This window comes from Hemiscyllium ocellatum, chromosome 29, assembly GCF_020745735.1.
Source record: "Hemiscyllium ocellatum isolate sHemOce1 chromosome 29, sHemOce1.pat.X.cur, whole genome shotgun sequence".
Lineage (NCBI taxonomy): Eukaryota > Metazoa > Chordata > Chondrichthyes > Orectolobiformes > Hemiscylliidae > Hemiscyllium > Hemiscyllium ocellatum.
In genome coordinates, this window is record NC_083429.1 from 17,638,811 (window position 1) to 17,651,464 (window position 12,654).

At 40.9% G+C, this 12,654-nt stretch overlaps 1 long non-coding RNA gene across 1 annotated transcript in view; it reads right to left on the bottom strand.

Moving 5' to 3' along the window:
- LOC132829700 (uncharacterized) overlaps positions 1 to 12,410 on the bottom strand; it is a 63,367-nt gene extending 50,957 nt beyond the window's left edge. Inside the window, exon 1 of the long non-coding RNA XR_009646260.1 lies at positions 12,268 to 12,410. This is a non-coding gene — a long non-coding RNA (uncharacterized LOC132829700). The remainder of the gene's footprint in view (positions 1 to 12,267) is intronic.
- Between the last annotated feature and the right edge of the window lie 244 nt (positions 12,411 to 12,654).

A 12,654-nucleotide genomic window follows, 5' to 3' on the forward strand; every position in this document is an offset into this window, starting at 1 on the left:
TTTCAATCTCCTATTTCGTCGATTCCCATTTCCAGTTTATTCCCTCCATTTTTAACATCCAAATTACTTCAATCACATTCTCCTTGCATTCCACTTCCTTTAATTTTCTTTCAGCTCAAAATTTTAATAAATTTATTCACTCCGACTCTGCTTTGTTATCGAATATTTCATCCACCACAATGTAAAAATATATTTTGTAAGATCTTTAATGCTTCAGAATGATTTTTATTATTTATTTCTTTTCGATTAACCTTTTGCCTCTCATTATGTTTATTTACCTCATCTGACTTTTTCACAATTGAGACTTTGCCCTTACTCAACCATCCTTTTAATTTTCAGTTAGAGCATTGCCAATGCTTTACTTTTCTTCAAGTCTCAGGTTATATTCGGTCAGTAACTGTGTCGAAATAACCTTCAACACTTTCAGATCAATTTCTTAAATATCATCTATTGTGATTGTAATTTATGTCTCTGACTATTGTTTCAAATAATTGTTAAGTGTATCTTTCTCCACTTTGTGTTCTGTGACTTAATGACCAAAGAAATAAATGTATTGGCTACCTGGTGTTCAAGATAATGGTTCTGAAGTGGTTAATATTCATTTCCCTTTGACTCCATGCATTTGGCCGATGCCATGCATTGGTGGAGCCATGGAGTTATACATTAGCTTTAGAAGGGAGCAGATGTATGTGCACTATTTCCTGAAAGTCCCATTGATTATGCTTTACCAAATGCAGCAGTACTTATTGTTATTATGTAATAACGCTTTGTATTATCTAGAAATGGTCCCTCATCTATAGATACTCTTCCATTGTGTACTCCCCATAATAATCATTAGATAATGCCCAAGACAAGGGAGCGTCAACGGTGGCAAACAGACTCAAGCAGCCTTTGCCAAGTGCCACATATAGCTAGAGGGGACAAATATCATAAAGTATCAGGTGTAACTGTCAGGAAAAATACCATGTGGTTGCAAAGGTTGTGATCTGACTCTCACCACGATGAGAAGCAATCCATAAGGATCAGAAGAAAAGAAAAATAGTTCAAACATTTGCCTTACCACTTTAAAGTTAAAAATCACACAAACGCCAGCTTATAGTCCAACAGGTTCATTTGGAAGTACAAGCTTTCGGAGCACAGTTTGTCAGGTAGCTAATAGGGCAGGATCACAGCACACAGAATTTATAGTAAAAGCTCAAAGTGTCATGCAACTGATGTGATGTATTGAACAAACCTAGATAGCTGTTAAGTCTTTAATAACGTAGAATGGGGATTCAGGTTTCGATTCATTAATATACAAATCCTAAAACCTCTTTCAAGTCACATTCCCGAGATAACCTGAGGTTATGATCCAGCCCCACTAGCTATCTGTTCAAGGGGCTGTGCCCTGAAAGCTTGTTTTTCCAAATAAACCTATTGGACTATAACCCGTTGTTGTACAATTTTTAAACTTTGTCCACTCCAGTCTAACACCAGCACCTCCAAATCATTGTTACCACTTTAAGAGCATTGTTGTTTTAATTATTCAGCAGCTGAAATGCCATTCACAACAGAGAGAGAGAGAGAGAGAGACGGAGAGAGAGAGAGCAAGCGAGATAGCCACAGCTGTGAAAGCAACAAAAAAAGTCAGCACTTCAGAGAGAAGACTTCATTCAGAATCTGTAAAAAGCAATAAGGTAGGAGGGTTGGCTAATAAGAGAGAGAAAAGGCGTAGAAAATACAGAGACCTTTTATGAAACAAGAAAAAGATTCCAGGACATAAAGTTAGGGATGCCTAAGGAAAGAGGGAACAACTTTATGAAAATGGCACAATGACCAGAAAGGGAAAACAAGGCAGTATCAAAGAAAGTTCTGACCTCACACAAAAACGGAACTATGAGGCATAGCTACAAGAAACAATGTAAGGACCAGAGAGGAAACTTAAACTATACTGATTAAAGAATGAAGGCTTCAAAATTATTTGCTCTGAAAACAAACAAATTTAAAAAAAAAATCTAATGAAAAATATTAGCAGAAGATGAAAAATTCGGAAATTAGTAAAAGAACTGAGACTCAGCTAAGTTGTGACTATAATGGAAGATTTACTCATTGCAACCAGAGACTGTTAATCAAAACATTGTGTAAACGAAATAGCATGAAATCAGGCAAATATCCACTTTACTCAAAAAGAAATGGGAAAATACTATATTGACTGCAGAAGATGGGAAGACCCTTGAAAAAGCTGATTGCCATGATTTTGATCATTTCAAAAGATGGGAAATTCTGAAAATGGCTCAACAAAGCAGTAGGAGAAAGTGAGGACTGCAGATGCTGGAGATCAGAGTCAAGAGTGTGGTGCTGGAAAAGCACAGCAGGTCAGGCAGCATCCGAGGAGCAGGAGAACCAATGTTTTGGGCAAAAGCCCTTCATCAGGAATGAGGCTTGTGAGCCGAGGTGGTGGAGAGATAAATGGGAGGGGTGTGTGGATAAGGGGAAAATGACAGAGAGTGCAATAGGTAGGTGGAGGTGGGGCAATGGTGATAGGCCAGAGAGGAGGGTGGAGCGGATAGGTGGGAAGGAAGATGGACAGGTAGGACTGGTCATGATGGCGGTACTGATTAGGAAGTTTGGAACTGGGATAAGATAGGGAGAGGGAAAATGAGGAAACTGGTGAAATCTACATTGATGCCATGTGGTTGGAGGGTCCCAAGGCAGAAGATGATGTGTTCTTCCTCCAGGCACCAGGTGGTTAGGGAGTGGCAATGGAGGAGGCCCAGGACCTGCAGGGGGAGGGGGAGTTCAAGTGTTCGGCCATGGGGTGATGGGGTTGGTTGGTACGGGTGTCCTGAAGATGTTCTCTGAAACTCTCATTCCCCCTCCCCCCACCTTACCCCAGTTTCAACCTTCCAACTCGGCACCGCCCTCATGACCTGTCCTACCTATCCATCTTCCTTCCCACCTATCCACTCCACCTTCCTCTCTGAAGTATTAGCATTGCCCCCACCTCCACCATTACCCCACCTCCACCTACCTATCGCACTCGCAGCTACATTCTCCCAGCCTCACCTCCCTCTCATTTATCTCTTCCCCACCTCGACCCACAAGCGTCATTCTTGATGAAGGGCTTTTGCCCGAAACATCAATTATCCTGCTCCTCAGGTGATGCCTGACCTGGTGTGCTTTTCGCAACTCAACAAACCAGTAAGCCGTACTGAAATACATTATTAGAAAGGAACAATTTTCTGAAAACATTTGAAAGTAGCAAATCACAACAGACCTGGCAGTAATAAACTGCAAAGCTCTATTGAAGAACTAAATATGTTAATAAAGAGGTTATAAAAGATTGACAAATGAAGAGTGCTGCACAGACTATGGTGAACTCTATAGTAGTTAAATTTAAAACAGCATTTATGAATACAACTTTAATAAGTTTAAAGTTTAAGAAACAGTAGGTTATAAGTAACATTGAAATGATAGAAATTTAAAATATCTTTAAAGTAGTAAGGTTAATTATTCCATTAAGAAGAAATGGTCAGAGATTTATTACTTCCTGGTATATTTAAAGAAAAAAACCATACAGTACACAATTTGGATGCTACATTCCCTAAGATGGAGCATTGTCTCAAACTTAAGCAGAGCCACAGAACTGCAGATATCCTGGATATAGGTTTGCTCACTGAGCTAGAAGGCTTGTTTTCAGACATTTTGTCACTAAACTAGGCAACATCATCAGTGAACCTCAAGATGAAGCACCGGTGGTATGCCCACTTCCTATTTATGTGTTTAGGCTTCCTTGGGTTGGTGATGTCATTTCATGTGGTGGCATCTTTTCCTGTCGTGATGCAATTTTGTGTTCTTTTTCCAGGTGGTGTTAAATGGGATCCAAGTCAATGTGTTTATTGATCAAGTTCCGGTTGGTTTGACATGCTTCTAGGAATTCTCATGTGTGTGTCTCTGTTTGACTTGTCCCAAGATGGATGTATTGTCCCAGTCAAAGTGGTGTCTTGCTTCATCTGTATGTAAGGATACCAGTGAGAGTGGGTCATGTCCTTTTGTGGCTAGTGATGTTAATGTATCCTAGGGGCTAATTTTCTGCCTGTCTGTCCAATGTAGTGTTTATTTCTGTTCTTGCAAGGTATCTAGTAAATGACATTAGTTTTGCTTGTTGTCTGTATAGGGTCTTTCAAGTTCATTAGCTACTGTTTTAGTGTGTTGGTGAGTTTGAAGGCTGCCATGATGCCAAGAGAACTTCCAAGTCCTTTAGTGTTTGAGATATCCAACATTTTTCCCAATTCAGAAAATATTCTATGCCTCTATTCTTCTCAACATGGTGCATAACGCTGCACTTTCCCACATTGTATTCCATCTGCAACTTCTTTGCCCGCTCTCCCAGCCTGTCCAATCCCTTCTGCAATCTCCTGCCTCCTCAACACTACCTGTCCCTCCGGCACGGTGGCACAGTGGTTAGCACTGCTGCCTCACAGCGCCAGGGACCTGGGTTCAATTCCCGCCTCAGGCGACTGACTGTGTGGAGTTTGCACGTTCTCCCCGTGTCTGCGTGGGTTTCCTCCAGGTGTTCCGGTTTCCTCCCACAGTCTAAAGATGTGCGGGTCAGGTGAATTGGCCATGCTAAATTGCCCGTAGTGTTAGGTAAGGGGTATATGTAGGGGTATGGGTGGGTTGCGCTTCGGCGGGTCGGTGTGGACTTGTTGGGCCGAAGGGCCTGTTTCCACACTGTAAGTAATCTAAATCTAATCTATCTTTGTGGCATTTGCAAACTTTGCAACACTTCCCTCAGTTTCATCATCCAGATCATTAATGTACAACTTGAATAGTCATGGTCCCAAAACTAACCCCTGCGGAACTACACTAGTTACTGGCTAAAAGGAATGCTTTATCTCCAATCTCTGCTTCTGCCAGTCAGCCAAACCTCTACTCATGCCAAAACATTGACTCTAGCACATGGGCTTTTATTTATCCTGTGTTGCACCTTGTCAAAGATTTTCTGAAAATCTAAATAGATCATGTCCACAGGCTCTCCTTTGACTAATCTGTTTGTTACCCCCTCAGAGAATTCTAACAAACCAGTCAGGTACGACCTCCCCTTGATGAAGCGGTGCTGGTGTCTTCCATTGTGAAAACTGATGCAAAGTTTTCTTCACCATTTCTAGTTCCTCATTACTGCTTCTCCAGCTTCATTTTCCAGTGGTCCAATGTTCACCCTTGTCTCTCTCTTACTTTGGAGATATATAAAGAAAATTCTTGCAATCTTCTTTTCTAGCATTCACTAGCTTACTCTCACATTTCATCTTCACCCCATGTACTGTTTTTTTAGCTGTTGTCTGCTGGTTTTTAAAGGCTTCCTAATCTTCTGGCTTCCTATTAATCTCTACCACATTGTCTGCTTTTCAGTTTGCTTTTATGCTGTCTTGGACTTCCCTCATCAGCCATGATTGCTTCACCCACCATTAGCATGTTTCTTTTCTTTGGAATGAATTTCTGCTGTTTACCTCCAGAAATCCTTGCCGTTGCTGTTTCATTATCTTCCTAGCTATGTTCCCCTTCCAATCAACTCTGGCCAGCTCCTCCCTCATGTTCTTACTCAATTTTAACACAGTTGTATGTGATGCAGGTGAGTTGTAAGACCATGCGTATCATAGCTGAAAAGCCAATCAGCGCATATTGTAGTAGCACAGAATTAATAACCATCAAAGCCCCTCAATAAGAAAGTGCCCAAGCTCAGTAACTTCAAAACCCAAAATACAAATGTACAGAAATAGCAAACACCCCTGAATGTGGAGGCTGATAGGTGGACACTGTTCTGGACATTCCTACAGTATTGTCCACATTTGGGCAAAGTAGAAGGAGGAGAGGGTTTCTGTCCCCATTGTTATGGACCAGCCAGACCCTCTCAAAACATGTTAAGTAGGTATCCCAGATCCTAACTTTGCCATTTCATTTTAAGCAGGTGTACAGTGGATGTTCCAGGAGAGAATCGCTGATCAGACTACTTGGTTTTAAACAAAACAGAACTTATTTACAAGATTACTGAAAAACAAAGAACAGAAAACAGAATACTGAATAACCTACCCTATCCGAAAACCCAACAGACTATCCCAACTTAGTGATGCTGTTTCAAAATATTTGCAACAATCCCCATAAAACCCCTTGGCACAAAAGGTAAAATGAAACACAAGTTCTTATAGGAGTGAAGTCCGAGAAAGAGAGAGAGAGAGAGAGAGAGAGTCTGGCAGCCTTTCTTTACACGCACATATACTGCTGTAATTAAACCCGACCAGAGAATAGCTGAGCTTGGAGAACTGGCCACTCCCCTTTTATAATGCAAGCTTTTTTTTAATTTGAAAGCCCATCTGCCTGAGGCAGTATCTGTTAGCTGTAAAGAAATTGTCCCTAGAACACATCCAACCTCAGACATTTTGGAACATGTGTCGTTTACAACCTCTCTGAAAAAAACCAAGGACAACCTAACCTTGTTAAAGGAACAGTTTCATCACACCATCATCCATGACATCTCATTACCTCTCCACAGAACTCTCCAATGCCAACACAAGAGGTACAATACCTGTCCATTTATGGAATCAATGAATTGTTAAAGCACAAAAGGAGGTCATTCAGCCCATCACGTCTACTCTAGCTCCCTGAAAGAGCACTCCACTTAATACCATTCTCTGGCCTTTTGTCTGTAACACTGTACAATGTTCCTTTACAAATAAATATCTAACTCCCTTCTTAATACATTATTTAAACTTACCCCCATTCAGATCACCTCTTCCCCAAGGAAATTTCTCCAAATTTTCCAACCTACCTTTATAACAGAAAGTCCTTATCCTTAGACCCCTTTTTGTCAATCTTATGTATATCCTTTTTGATGCCTTCATGGACACAATACTCCAGTTGAGGCCAAATCAATGCCTTACATCAGTTCAACATCACTCCTTGATTTTGAACTCTATGCTTGTGTTAATGAGGCCTCAGATACTGCTTTCCATTATTAACTGCTTCCTCATTTATAATTTATGCAGATATGCACCCAGTTTCTTCCAGCACTGTAACCTTGGGGAATTTTACCTCCTCTTTTCTCAAGGTCCCATAGCCTAAAGCACTCCTTCCAGGTGAAGTCATGATTAAAGTATCCTGACCAACTCCAATCCAGCAGAAAACAGCTGATCATCACTCATAATCATATCAGGGTGTGGGACCTTGCTGTGCACAAAATGTCTTTGTCAAAGGCAGGCATGATGGGCCAAATAGCATCCTTCCATGCTGTAACATTTCTGTGATTTTGTGATGACAACAAGCAGCTACACTTTGAAAAGTAGTTATCATCTAGAATGCTAATTTGGATGTGATCTTGACCTTGTGAAGGCGCTGTATAAATGCACTGGCAAAATTCAGGGTGGCACCGTGGCTCAGTAGTTAACATTGTTGCCTCACAGCACCATGGTCCCAGGTTTGATCCCACCCTCGGGCAACTGTCTGTGTAGAGTTTGCACATACTCCACAGGTGCTCTAGTTTCCTCCCACAGTCCAAAGATGTACAGGTTAGGTAGATTAGGAAATGCAGGGTTATAGGGTGGGGGTGTGATCTTTGGAAGGTCAGTGTGGAGTTGATGGGCTGGATGGACTGGTTCCACACTCAATGAATTTATGAAAAACAGGGTGCAGATTGAAAGGGGCAGAAGCCATTAACCCCATTGCGAATCCTGTGGGCTGGAATTGCATCTTCCACAATGTGGACTTGTGGTTGCAGCATTAGCAGAATTGTCACCAGAAAAATCTATCAAGAATATTGATGATTCTTTGTAAGCAGTGAGCAAGGATCAGCAAGTTGTAGTGAACTTAATGGTGGTGCTGAGGGGATTGAAGTCTGTTTGGGCAATAAAGTGGTTGATTAATGTCTCACTTTTTTGCCAAAATTGTGCTACTCTTCAGCTAGGTTCAATGGGGAGGAACAAACTTTATTCCTCTGAAACCAATTAAAAGTTCTCTTTGCTGGTAGTTTTGGGCACGAGAACAGAACGATGCAAAGAGGAGGGATAAATCAGGCTGTATGAATTGGGCCCCACACCTATCTGGGCCATCGCAGCTGTGCTGATCGTAATTGGGAGGTAAGTATCTGTTTGTCAATGCACAGCCAGGCACACCATCTCACAATGGAAATTCGGATGGGGAAGATAAATCTAAACATACTACAACTTTAAAAATTACACAACATCAGGTTATAGTCCAACAGGTTTACTTGGATGCACTAGCTTTCAGAGCTCCACTTCTTCATCAGATCTTAACTTTTGGCCTATAACCTGGTGTTGTGTGATTTTTAAATACACACAACATGTATGTATAGTTTGACCCTTCCCATCAGAGTTTCCATGGCAAAATGATGAGGTAACTGTAACAGCATTAGCACCTATTTTAACTTCACAGGTTCTGATATTTTCCTTTGTCCGAAACTGACTGGCACACCTCCAAGTCTCTCAGAGTCACAGAGTCATACTGCACAGAAACCGACCAGCTATATGACCTTGTTCCTAAACTAAACTAGTCCCATCTACCTGCGCTTGGCTTATATCCCTCAAAACCTTTCTTGTCCATGAACTTACCTGAATGTCTTTTAAACATTGTAACTGTACCTACATCCTTCACTTTCCCTGGCAGTTCATTCCACACACACCACTCTCTGTGTAAAAACGTTGCCCCATCATGTCCTTTTTAAACCTTTTTCCTCTGACTTTAAAATATGATGTGGAGGTGACGACATTGGACTGGGGTGCACAAAGTCAAAAATCGCACAACACTGGGTTAAAGTCCAAAGGTTTATTTAAAACCACAAGCTTTCAGAACCCCCACTCCCTGGGTGTGTGTGTGTCTGTGTGTGTGTGTGTCTCTGGGTGTGTGTGTCTGTGTGCATGACTCCAGGTTGAGACACAAACAGATTCGAAACAAGGCCTCACGTTTAAAATGCATGAGACGTCACTGTTATGTTGACAAAATTAAGTTACCTTGGGGCAGTCACTTGAAAGAAATTTTGGGATTTACACATTAATCAATCGAGACCTGTGTCTCTGTTCTAACTGATTAAACATTAAATAACCATAAGTGACCTTTTGATATTTTACTTATAAATTCTGTGCCTGGTGTGTTCTAGATGGCTGATGTATACGAGACTAGATGGGATTGAGGTTCACAAGAAGGACGTGTTCGCAATTCTGAAAAGTGTGAAAATAGATAAGTCCCCTGGGCCAGATAGGAATTATCCGAGGATTCTCTGAGAAGCCAGGGAGGAGATTGCAGAGCTTTTGGCTTTGATCTTTATGTCATTATTGTCAACAGGAATACTGCCAGAAGACTGGAGGACACAAATGTTGTTCCCCTTTCCAAGAAGGGGAGTAGAGACAACCATTTTAATTATAACACAGTGAGCCCTACTTTGGTTGTGGGTAAAGTGTTGGAAAAGATTATAAGATAATAGGACTTATATTCACCTCAATAGAAATAAGTTGATTAGGGATAGTCAATACAGTATCATGAAGGGCAGGTTGTGCCTCATAAATCTTACTGAATTCTTTGAGAAGATGACCAAACAGGTGGATGAGGGTAAAGCTGTTGATGTGGTGTGATTGCGGATTTGTGTTTGTAGATGCATTCTATTTTGTTCAAAAAGCACACAACCTGTAGACAGTCAGTTCATGTGACATTTTAGAAATTCCTACTTAGGAAATAAAACCAGTCTGACTCCAGATTGAGACACAAATAGACTCAAAACAAGGCCTGACACTTTAAATGCATTGTCTGACCTGAGATTTAATACCTTTTACTGATAAAACCTTAAGTTATCTCAGGGCAGTAACTTGAAAAAAATTCTGAGATTTGCATATTAATCAATGAACACCTACATTTGTATTCTTACTGATTAAAGATTTAATAGCCATCTAGGTGTGTTCAATATATTTGTATTAGGTGTATAACCCTTTGATCTTTTACTTATAAATTCTATGTGTGATGTACCTCTCTCACCAGCTGCCTGAGGAAGGAGTGGGGGCTCTGAAAGTTTTTTGGTTTCAAATAAACCTGTTGGACTTCAGTACAACATTTGATAAGGTTCCCCACGGTAGGTTATTGCACAAAATACGGAGGCACGGGATTGAGGATGATTTAGTGGTTTGGATCAGGAATTGGCTAGCTGAAAGAAGACAGAGAGTGGTGGTTCATGGGAAATGTTCATCCTGGAGTTCAGTTACTAGTGGTGTACCGCATGGATCTGTTTTGAGGCCACTTCTGTTTGTCATTTTTTAAGTTGACCTGGATGAGGGCGTAGAAGGATGCGTTAGTAAATTTGCGGATGACACTAAGGTTGGTAGAGTCGTGGATAGTGCTGAAGGATGTTGTGGGTTACATAGGAACATAAATAAGCTGCAGGCTGGGCTGAGAGGTGGCAAATTGAGTTAAATGTGGAAAAGTGTGAGGTGATTCACTTTGGAAGGAGCAAAAGGAATGCAGAGTATTGGGCTCATGGTAAGATTCTTGGTAGTGTAGATGAACACAGAGATCTCAGTGTCCATGTATATAGATCTCTGAAAGTTGCCGCCCAGGTTGATAGGTTTGTTAAGAAGACATACGGTGTGTTAGTTTTTATTAGTAGAGGAGATGAGTTTTGGAGCCATGAGGTCATACTGCAGCTGTACAAAACTCTGGCGTGGCTGCACATGGCGTATTGTGTACAGTTTTGGTCACTGCATTATAAGAAGAATGTGGAATCTTTGTAAAGGGTTCAGAAGAGATTTAGTAGGATGTTATGGAGGGAAGATCTTATGAGGAAAGACTGAGGGACTTGAGGATATTTTTGTTAGAGAGAAGGGGGTTGAGAGGTGACTTAATTGAGACATATAAGATAATCAGAGGGTTAGATAGGATGGACAGTGAGAGCCTTTTTCCTTGGATGGTGATGGCTAGTACGAGGGGACATAGCTTTAAATTGATGGGTGATAGATATGGGACGGATGTCAGAGATAGTTTCTTTACTTAGAGTGTAGTAGATCCATGGAACTGCCTGCCACAGTATTAGACTTGCCAACTTTAAGGGCATTTAAATAGTCATTAGATAAACATGGATGAAAATGGAATAGTGCAGGATAGAAGGGCTTCAGACTGGTTTCACTGGTCGATGCAACATCGAAGGTTAAAGGGCCTGTACTGCACGGTAATGTTCTATGTTCTATGTTCTATGTTTATGTTTATTCTGTTTCACTAGCTGCCTGAGGAAGGAGCGGGGCCTGAAAGCTTGTGGTTTCAAGTAAACCATTGGATTTTAATCTGATATTGTGTGATCTTTGAGTTAAAAATATGCATTCTGAGGAAGGGTCACCGGACCCGAATGTTAATTTTGAGTTCTCTTCACAGATGCTGTTAGACTTGCTGATCTTTTCCAGCAACTTCTGTTTTTGTTTCTGTGAAAAACATGGCCCCCTAGTTTTGAACTCTCCTGCCCAAGGGACAAGACATTTGCCATTCATCTTATCAATTTACTTCATGATTTCACAAACCTCAATAAGGTCACCCCCTCAACCTCCTTTGCTCCAAAGTAAAATGTCCCAGCCTTTCCAGTCAAACCCTCCATTCCTGGCAACATTCTGATAAATCTTTTCTGAACTCTCTCTGGTTTAGTAATATCCTTTCTATAACAAGGTGACCAGAACTGCACACAGTACTCCAGAAGAGGCCTCACCAACATCCTGTATAACCTCAATATGATGCTGCACTCCTATACTCAAAAGTCTGAGCAATGAAGGCAACTGCACTAAATGCCTTCTTAGCTGAAGTTTCAAAGCATATACAGAGCATGGGTCTCAGAATCATTCGTAATTGTGAACATGTGATCAGCCTCAGCCATTTTATGAGCCACCAATGTTGCCCGTTCTTAAAAGAAACACAAGTTAACCAGGAAATATAAAAGCGATCTTTGAGATTTCTCTTCATGCTCTCTGGAGAGAATTGACATGAGTTGGTTTTCAAGCTTCTGATATTAAAACAGTAATGATCAGGCCAGGATTTGGAACAACAAAGGAGGCGTAATGTAATGGCAGTATCACTGGATTAGTAATCCAGGACCCCAAACTATGTTTTGAGAATGTGAAATTGAATACCACCACAGCAGATGATGAAATTTGAGTTGAATTTTAAACATGTGGCCTCATAACAAACATATAACCAGTTTGTAAAAACCTATCTTGTTCACTTATGTCCATTTGAGAAGAAATCAGCTATCCTTACCTTGTTCTAGACTCCAGACTCACAACAATATAGTTGACACTTAGCAGCCCACTAGTAATTAGAATGGCAATAAATGCTGATGAAGAATCACAGTCTGAAACATCGACTTCTCCACTTCCTGATATTGCCTGACTTGCTCTGTTCTTCCAGCCTCCTGCTTGTCTGTTTTGGATTCCAGCATTTGTGTTTTTGTTTTGTCTCTGGGGAATAAATGCTGGCTTGGTCAGCAGTGCCCACATCCTGTGAATGAATATTACATTTTTAAAGAAATTGTCAGGAGGCAAGTGGTCTGTTCTACAATGGTCAAAGCATAGGTAAGATTTTATCTCTCCTCATTATCAATCTGAGGATTTCGTAGAGGTGGCATCATGCCAGTATTGGAGAGAG